At 34.1% G+C, this 9,897-nt stretch overlaps 1 long non-coding RNA gene across 1 annotated transcript; it reads right to left on the reverse strand.

Annotated features, from left to right (window-relative positions):
- Positions 1–12: 12 nt before the first annotated feature.
- LOC121114566 (uncharacterized) lies at positions 13–4,800 on the reverse strand. Its single transcript, XR_005863288.2, has 3 exons — positions 4,518–4,800; positions 3,867–4,292; positions 13–3,733 (listed from the first exon to the last, which is right to left on the reverse strand). It is a non-coding gene; the product is annotated as an uncharacterized lncRNA (long non-coding RNA).
- Between the last annotated feature and the right edge of the window lie 5,097 nt (positions 4,801–9,897).

Consider the following 9,897-nt stretch of genomic DNA (forward strand, 5'->3'; position numbering starts at 1 on the left):
TTCTCTACGAAAATTGGGGCAAGGTCTTGCTCTTTTCTGATGAAATTTTTTTCGCCGTTGATGCCACTGTGGATAAGCAGAACAGTAGCTACATCACAAACGAACATCCAAACAATCTAACCGGAACCATGGTCTTGGGAGTTAATGAGTCTGTCCTCCCATTTTTGTGGAGAGGAAGTAGGGGCTCAATGCAGATGCTTACATCAAATTTCTGGATAAGAAAGTGTTACCTTGGCCTAGAGAAAAGTTCGGGAACAACTTTGTTTTCGCTCAAGATGGAGCTCTGTGTTATCGCACCGCTAAGAACCAAGCATTCCTGAGAGACTACTTTCTAGATTTTGGTACCTCAGCATGTGGCTCCTCACATCTCCAGACGTAAGCCCCTTTGATTTACTATCTAGGCGCGTCCGGAGGAAAGGGGGGTATGCTACTCCTCACAGGAGTGTCCAGTCTCTAGAAAAAGTGGAACAAGTTCGAGTATGACTTCATATTCAAGGTCTGTAAGAGATGTATTAGCAATTATTAGAGCTAAGGGCTCACATATTGAAAAAAAGTTGTGCTATATTCAGAGGATTTTGTTAAATAAGTATCCTCACAAAACCTCTCGTTTAAATTTTACACATGAAAATAATTAGATGTGTATCAGTTGATAAAATCAACCCTGTATTTTTGATTTTACTCATTTTTGAATATATTTGCGATACAATTAAAAATTTGTCTTGAGTCTAAATTACCTCTAGTTGTTATATTTATTTCATTTAAAACTTCCGTTGTTTATCCAATAAATATGAATATAATCAAAAAATCTCGTCCAAGTCTTAATTCCTTCAAAAAAAATTAATTAAAAATTAAAATTTATGAAATAGCAATCTACACAGTTTCGTGATAAGTATATGTATCGAACTCCATTCATGATACTTAAATCAGTTCATGCATCAATATATATTCATATCGATGTTCTTATCAGGGAGGGGATTCAACATGACGGTAAAGGAAAATCCCTCAGTAGATTGTGGAATCAAATATAAATCTTATAAAAAATATTAACAATTCTTCATTATATAAGGCGTTTTCACTGATTTCGTAAGTAACCGAAAGTGATGCCATATTTCTTGCCTGGAAAGAACTATTGAAAGGCCTATTCAATGGGTGATTTGCCTTTTAGATCAAAATGAGCTTCTGCTACGGGACGTCGTTACAACTTTGGATGGAAAAACTTTAAGACCCACAGGTCTAAGTGTAAAATTGTATAATACAAACCCATTAATGATAACTTGTTAAATAACTTCCCTAATATTAATTACTAAAGTAATGACCAACTATACCAATTAGATATTTGCAAAGCAGTCTCTATAGGTACTTGTAGAAGCTCACTGTCCAATAGAAATCCCAGGAAAATGGCACATTCTATATGGATCACTACTACCAATATCATTTTAAGGCTTTATGTTTATACAAAAATCAATCGAAAAACCTGAAAGAAATTTTTATTTTCATTATGAATATATATGGTGCGATGTGGTTCAAAATAAAAAGTAAACAGTCCGTTATAAACAAATCCAAACACCTATTTGAGTGAATAAAACGACTAAGAAATTTTGTGTCCTCAAACCCAAAAAATTGTCAAGCCAATTATTCAACAAAATGGCTGCTTTGTCATTCTGAAAACATTTTGATGTCTATGATATCCGACAAAAAGAAGACAAATCCATGAAGTTGGGTAGCATCAAATATTGGAAGAAATGGAAAAATAATATTTCAGATACGGTTAGCAAATTTAGAATTATAACTATTCCATTTCATGTAATGCCATCCCATTAGTATTTGTGGACGATGATGCATTCCTTTTTAAGCTTAATCTTATGAGACCTTCTTCCAGAAGGAACGTCGCCATGGAGAAGTCACTATTCCGCTTTCGTCTTTGCAAGGCAAAACGTTTACTGTTTACTTATAACAAGATAATTTATTCATAATTTGATTAATTTTTAACCATCACAAATTACCAATTTTTGAACTTTTGATTGAACCGTTAACCGTCAGCAACAATGACAAATATCATGCTGGATGTTTTTATGTTATCTCCCCCTTTGCCCAGCAACTTGGCTAATAAGAAGCACCTTCAGAAATTGAGATTCATTTAAAATCACGTAATTAGTATCATGCTGAGTAGCTGTCTGGTCATATAGACGACGGTACAAAGTGATCAGGCTATGGAATATAGAGGGATATACTGACAGATCAAGAATAAATGGTCACACAGGTGATGGATGGGCCTTAACACAACATGACGCCGTTATTGGAGACTAATCATTAAGACTTGATGATACAAACACATTATTCCGAGATGAAGTTGAAGCTATAAGAAATCTAGCAAGTAATTTGCCATTTAACAAAACGAATGGCAAGAGGATATTAATATTATCTGATAGCCTGTCCACTATAAATAGTTTAAATATAAAACCAGGGGGATATTGAGATAAGAAATTTCTTGCTGTAAAAATGCTCTCGATAAATTCCAAGAATGATATCACAGTTGGATGGATCAAGGGTTATAATAATAGCACAGAGAACGAGTTTGCTGATGCTTTGGCTAAGGAGGGTTTAGAAGGGGGTACGCCAATCTCTGTCCCCAATTCCGTGTGTCTGGCTAAGAAAGCTGTCAGAAAAGCCACATTGAATGAGTGACAAACTATCTGGCAACAGTTGGATAGCTACCGCCAATCTAAGCAGTTAATCGTCGAATCGTACATTGGAACAAAAGTTTACAAATACAAGAGACAAAAAATCTCCAGTATAGTTGGTACGGTTAATGGCCACATACAACTTAATGAGACATTTTTTTTAAACGGGTAAAACCCTGAGCCCAATCTGTCGACTATGTGAAGAAGATGAGGAAACACCTTTCCATCGAATCCATGACTGTGTCCGTACAATGTAGGAAATGAGTGAACTTGCTATGGAGTCTGTGGAAAAGAAAATATCAATGAAGGAGCAACTATTAAGGATTTTTAATATGTCGCGTAATTATGATTCATTTTATAATAGTAAAGTTAGAAACTCATAGATGAACCTCTACCGGTTGATACTGGATTGAGTTCCGGTGTGGTGGCGTGTACCTAGGGGCTAAACAAACAATACTGAATAGCTATATAATAGGACACTTTGGCGAAAAAAATTATCAATATATTTGATGATGATTCATCCTCCAATACTATGTATTCATGATTTCCATTAATGTTATTCTAATTTTAAAAGATAAAATGTTTTACTCATTTCCCACGAATTGCAATCATTGATTGTGTATTAATTCATTAATAATTGCGTCATTTCATTATGAAGAGGATTCAACAGTTTGCTCACCCCGTTATTATAACCCCTGTCACAAAAACCATGAAAATTGTACAATAAATCACGGTGCTACTTGCCTAACATTAAAATATTCAGTATCTTTTGTTGTCCCCCGTTGATGTTTGGATTTCTTTGGCAATTATTCTTCTTATAGCTCTTTGTAGGGACTTTGGTGGAACTCCATCCCACTGGAAATGGTGTGTACATCATACAAGTCCTTTCAATAGAGACTATAGTCAAGGCTAAGGGTCATCATTTCGAATTAAAAACATGTCCCATGTTTTTAAAACTTGTGTCGGCAAATGTATATAATTATATGAAAATTATATAGTTAGTACTTTAAATAGACATTTAACAGAACTTTCCACAGACACTGAACCTAAAACTGTAACAAACAAAATCTTGTTTACTTAAACAGCAATAAAATATAATATATTCTCGTGGATATTATAAGAAAGATACAGAAAAAATCACTGACATAAATTTTCGATGAACGTAAATTATTTATATAACGATACCTCAATTGTATCACATCTTGTGTTACTCTTCGCTTTCTAGTGTCTTCCTATATATCAGACAGAATATAAACTTTATAAATTTTCTGGAAAACACAAGAGTTTCTGGTCGAGAGAATATATCCTGTACTGAGCAGTCATCATTGCGCCTAAATGCAGCAATCGCTGCTTCGAAACTGAGAGGTTTAAATTTATCTTTACTAATTCCCGCTCAAGACATGAGCTCCTTCAGCCACCGACTGAGGGTTTGCGTCTCAGCTCCCTTCAAAAGTCCCATGAATGTAGGAAAATGGAAACAAGAGTCCCCATTTTCCTTTACTGCTCCACCCAAGGTGAGGCAGAAAGAAATTCTACGCTTGTGTTTTTTTCATTATCAAGAGAAGAAGGAAAAATTAATGACGTCACTGTTGAGGCACATAGCATTCTGTCCTATATAATTGTGAAATAATCATTTTAAAATCCAGACTTAATTCATTGTAAGGCAACACAAATTAAGTAAATAAATATAATTAAAATTCATTTATATTAATATAAGAATTAAAATAGCAATAAGAAAAAATTATAGCACACATATTTTTTTACATACATACATGAATAATAAATATTAATTGGTAAATTGACCAACCTGCCAAGTCTTCTCAAATTAGCACTTACGTTCTTAAGTTTGAGATTTTTATTAAGGTGATTTACTCTAATTCTTGTTCTTCTTTTCACAAAGGATATGATGATTTCTTTAGGCCAGTTAGGATATAATTCAATGAGAAAATCATGCAGCCTTTCAAATACATTTGGGCTTTTGTCAATTGCATCTTCATGGTTACAATGAAAAGCATTGAAATGTTACTCCAGAGAATGACAAAATTTTAAAAACTCACACGAGGGGATAGTAAGGCCTCCCTTGGAGACGTTTCTTAATAAAATCCGAAGTCACATGTCTCTTCCCCTAGATTTGGTCTTTAATTTTTTTTCTACAAAAATCCTACAATATAAGCCACACTCTAATTTTAACAATCATTGGAAACTTGAGATTATTCTTCAGTGTCCTTGTCATTTTTTTTAGGCTTCAAGAAGTCCAGAATCTTCTAAGTTTCCTATGATTCAATTTCATCAGACAATCTTAATTTACAGAAGTGGTTAAAATAAATTTCATTCCATTATCCTTGATACATTGAAATAATGATTTTGTTGAACTAATGGAGATTATAATTCCCTATTGAAATTTTTTACCCCCCCATCACTTTCTTGTACAAAACTAACCGCTCCATTTCGTTCAAAGCATGCATCTGTTCTTCCAAATGTATGCCAAATCCACAAGAAAGTTGTTTTTTTTTTGCTAAATGATCGACCAGTATTCATACTAAATTCCACTCGAAATCATTGGATGTAAAATGCCTATCAAAAATCTTAGCATTCTGAATATTAATAAGATCTTTACTCCAGCAGACTAAGATCCAAAGACGGTGGAACAACAATTTTTTTTGATGAAATGCAAAATAATGGGCATCCTATGGATTGAGACAGCAAGGCATGGCACAAACACGCTTTGAACCTCAAGATGATACACTTTTTTGCTTAACAGATCCAAATTGTTGAACTTCACTTCAATGAAATTATCTAAACTGCCGCAATAGTGACATCAAAATGACTGCCTTAGAAGATCCTTGTTGCCTCACCTTTATAAATAGTCACCTTGACTGCACCCCTCCATAGTAAAATATGACTAAGGGGGTCTAATTCCAACTCATTGAATCTGACAATTGTTACGCCACATCTAAAATGTATCCTACTAGAATTATTTTCTAACCCCAAAGTGATCAAATTGAATTATCCCTATTTATCTTGACGTCATCCCTATGATTTTCGTAGAACTAACTCTACAATTAGAAAACAAAGCTATTAAAGTAAGAGTCTTTGTAGCTAACTCGTCCTTTGACAGATTCTAAGGGGTCCTCATTTTTCTTAAACATTATATTAATAATCGTACATCCCAAGCCTCCATGTACCTTGGTATTGGAGGCTTTAGATTTAATAGTCCCCTCACGAATCTCTGAATATTCAAGTCATCTTTAATAAAACCACCCCTGACTTAGTGTTTAATAATGTCCGATTTATGGGTCGTTACTCGCACTAAATGACATTTTCGTCTCTTTTATTAAGAAAGCCAAATAATTCAAAACCATCTCGGAGCCTGGCATTGAAAGGGTCTAAATTTTTTATGTCTGCGAAATTCCTTAAAAAAATACAAATAGATGGCTATTCTTTTTGTGACGAATATCTTATATAAGAGAGCATGATTTTAATCTTATCGTCTATTCCATTATCCTTTAAATGAGATATCACAGTCTCCAAGCTGTCAGGGTTCCTAGATTTACCTCGGGTGAGTGCAATTACTCCGGATTCCTTGATAGTTCTCTTCCATTCCCCAGTTCCATGGATTATATGGCTAACTCCTTATTTCTGGAAACCAACGTGCCTTAGTGGTGTTATCAACATTGCCGGTACTGGAAGTTCCTCCCGAAGTCTCGTTATCACCTTCTCCAGTAATGGTACAGGAGGGAAGAAGTAACCTCTTGATTTCCATCTCACCGCAAATGCACCCATTCCCATTACATCCTTGTCCGGTATACATGAAAAGGACCTCGGAACTGATGTTATAGTTTCGAGGCGAAGTAGTCTGTTTCCGGGAGGAACCATACTTCCACAAACATTTGAAAATCCGGTACCATAGCACAAATTCCCATGTATTTCGATCCTCGCATCATAAGAAATCTACCTCTACATTTTCATTCGAGGGTATCTACCCAAAAAGTGGATCGATCACCTTTTCCTCCAGTCTTTTCCAAATCTGTAGAGCTAGATTGCAAAGGCTAGAGTTTTTGGTTCCTCCCATATTCTTTAAATAAAACAGAGAGATCGTCTTTACCAATAAAGAAAAGAACAGATATCTCTCCACATAAATTCAATGCTGAACAAAACTACTCGCAGTTCCAGCTCATCTATATGAATTTTCGGGGTTTCCTCAAGAATACCTTTGGAATGTACGTCCATCAGACAAAGACTTTTAAAACTGGGTTAAACGGATTCCATAATGTACTATTGACATTTATCGTAACAAATGGTGGTCACCACCTTAATTACTCCTCTGCACACGCAGAAATAACGATTGAATCCCTTCCCGGAGAGTTTTGATCTTCCCACTTCAACAAGGACTCCCATCGGTCTAAAACTCTCCAGTAAACCTAATCGTCTTTAAGCGTCCTTGAAAGAGATCTTATTCCTTTCCAAAAGAGAGATGTCAAGCTTGCTTACTTTCTCCTGTTTATCACGTGGAAGAAAAACCTAAAATAGGCTTGTATTCCATAACAGGCCCAAGTACCCAGTGGCTAAAGACTGCCTCAACAAGTTCTTTTTAATATTAATAGAGAATCCAAGAAAACTAAAAACACATGCAGATAGATAGGCATCCCTGTCTATTATACATCAATTGTGCCTGGGGATCAATTCTTCTTCCTTTCGCTTGATGTTTTTTTTTTTTTTAGATAATCAAAAAAAAAAATTAAAAACAACTTTAAGCTGTTGTTACTTCCATATTCGTAAATAACCTCTCATCAATATCTTGTCCAAAATATTTGTCAGTTCTAATTAATAAGAATGAATATTTATTTTCATTGTATAATTACTTATTATACTTAATTGGGTCTTCAAGAAAGGATAGCCATTCAAAGAAAGAACCTTTACTACCACTTCTTAATTATACTTTTTTTGCATTATTTTGCAAATTTTTCAATGGTTTATATTTTAATTTCCATCTAAATATTTATTTGACAAATTCGTAAAATAGTCGTAGAACTTACATTAATAATATATAAATCACATATTTGTTTAATTATTATGAGGGGGAAGGGGGGAGTACAATTAAGAAATTTAAAGGAAATACATTTATGATTAATTAGGTTAACAATTAGGAATTCCTCAATGGATAAGTTTTCTCAAGGATAAGTATGAGTTGATCTTAAGTAACTGCGTAACATCAATTATTATGATAGAGTAGATAGGATTTACTCTTTGATGGCGATGTATTTGACCAAATCAACAACACTGTTTGAGTTGTTGTACCAGCTGACCAATTTGAAAAAGTTGTTGTTGAGTTAGAAGAAAAAAAATAGATTAATGGGGGTTGGGTGTGAATTATAAGGAGATCACTTACATTTATTGAAAATTGTTTTTAAGTATTTTCCATTAACATGGGTGTAGAAAAAATCGTAAATAAAACGTTCCAAAGCCATAGTAAAACTTATTTTCATCAATAATAAAGTTATATGCGAAAATAATGCCACGGTTCTTTCAAATCCTCATGGCAGAAGAACCTATAAATTTCAAAAATTTCGTACTCTAGACAAAATATATAGATCAAGTGGACTCACCTACATAGGACAAGTCAGATAGGAAGGGTTGTCACCAACTGTTTCTAATTTCTTTATACTCACATGACTTCACCTAAAGACAAGAAATCCCGTTATATTAAGATAAATAAGTCAGACCTCCTAACAACGAAAAATAATCAAGCATTTCAATAACCATCAATCCGTAGTTCTTCATCGATGAAAGCGGTCATATTTCCAAAAAATTCTTTGTAAATTGCCGAAAATGTAATTGTATTTACGGGCATATTCCCAGAAATCACCATCCATTCTCGATATTTTCAAAGAAAAAACAGTATATTTAGCTGCAGGGAATAAAATTATTGTTCGCAAGTTTTCTTTATGTATTGGCTCTCAAATTTCAACATATTGGCAATAAGAGACACTTAAAAGAGCGAAATGCATTGCTTGATTTTCAAAGGACTTTCGCCGTTTCTTTATTGGCAAGCCAAACAAGATGATTAAAATGTTCTTCCTCCCCATTAAGAGAAACAAATTCCAATAATAAGACAACCAAAGGGTAATCGACAAAAGCATACAAAAAAATACTCTTAAAAATCTTTTCATAATCATGAAGAGATCGTAGGAAAAAAAAATACACTGTCGAAATATAATGAGGGGTAAACGTTCTTCCTTTGACAACTCCACACAAAGAGTTCCCTATCGCGCTAACCCAAGACACCGGTAGTTCCAATTTCCTTGTAAACTTGTGGCATATTTTGTTCGATACATCAGCACACAAAGGCAAAATAAAAATCTTCAAGTGCCAGGACCTGCCATGTTAATTTAGCATCAAAGACAGCTGCCCAAGTCTGAAAGATACGACTCTTAAAAACTGTTTGATAAATCAGAACTGAAGATAATCCAGAAATATATTTATTAGAATTACTAACAGCCAATTTTCATTCAAGATCCGGTTCATAAGACATATAAATTAAGATTTTTGTGTATATTTTGGGTAAAAATCAAGAGTACCAAAGTGTTTTCAGAGCCTTTTAAGACCCGGGATATAGTTCTTGTGAAAGAAAGGCTAGTTATTTTCTATCCTCTTTGATTGCCAAATCTGCCAATGACGGTAGAGCTTATGGAGTACTAAATTATTAATAAATGTCTTGCTTCTATAAACAGCGTAACATCGTCGCGTTTAGATCAATTATATGGAAGTTTTGTCATCAAATAAAATGCCGAAGTTAATTCTTCTATGGGCATAAAAATAATTGCAGAGCCGTTAAACATTATTAGCGAGAGCTTCTAATTGGTTTCTATTACCAAATATTGACAGTTTCAGCAAATCAAGAGGATCATTCACTGAAGTAATCAGTGATGTAAATAGCGCATTCAAAATAAATTGAATGACAACAAAACTCTTATTCCTGATGGAATTGGAGAAAACATTTATTCTCTGTTTAGAGAATAAATTGTTCCTTATTGACTTTTTATTATTAAATATCTGGAAAGATGAGGGAAGGTTCTTGAATCAGTTACAAAAGGCATTAATTCCGAGAAGGTGAAGACCACTGGAGGCTAAATAATAATTTGGAATTATTAGGTATCTCTGTTGTAATTGCTAATCAGATTCAGCCAATCTTGAAGAACAAGATTGGTAATTATCT

The sequence above is a fragment of the Lepeophtheirus salmonis genome, chromosome 3 (genome assembly GCF_016086655.4).
Source record: "Lepeophtheirus salmonis chromosome 3, UVic_Lsal_1.4, whole genome shotgun sequence".
Lineage (NCBI taxonomy): Eukaryota > Metazoa > Arthropoda > Copepoda > Siphonostomatoida > Caligidae > Lepeophtheirus > Lepeophtheirus salmonis.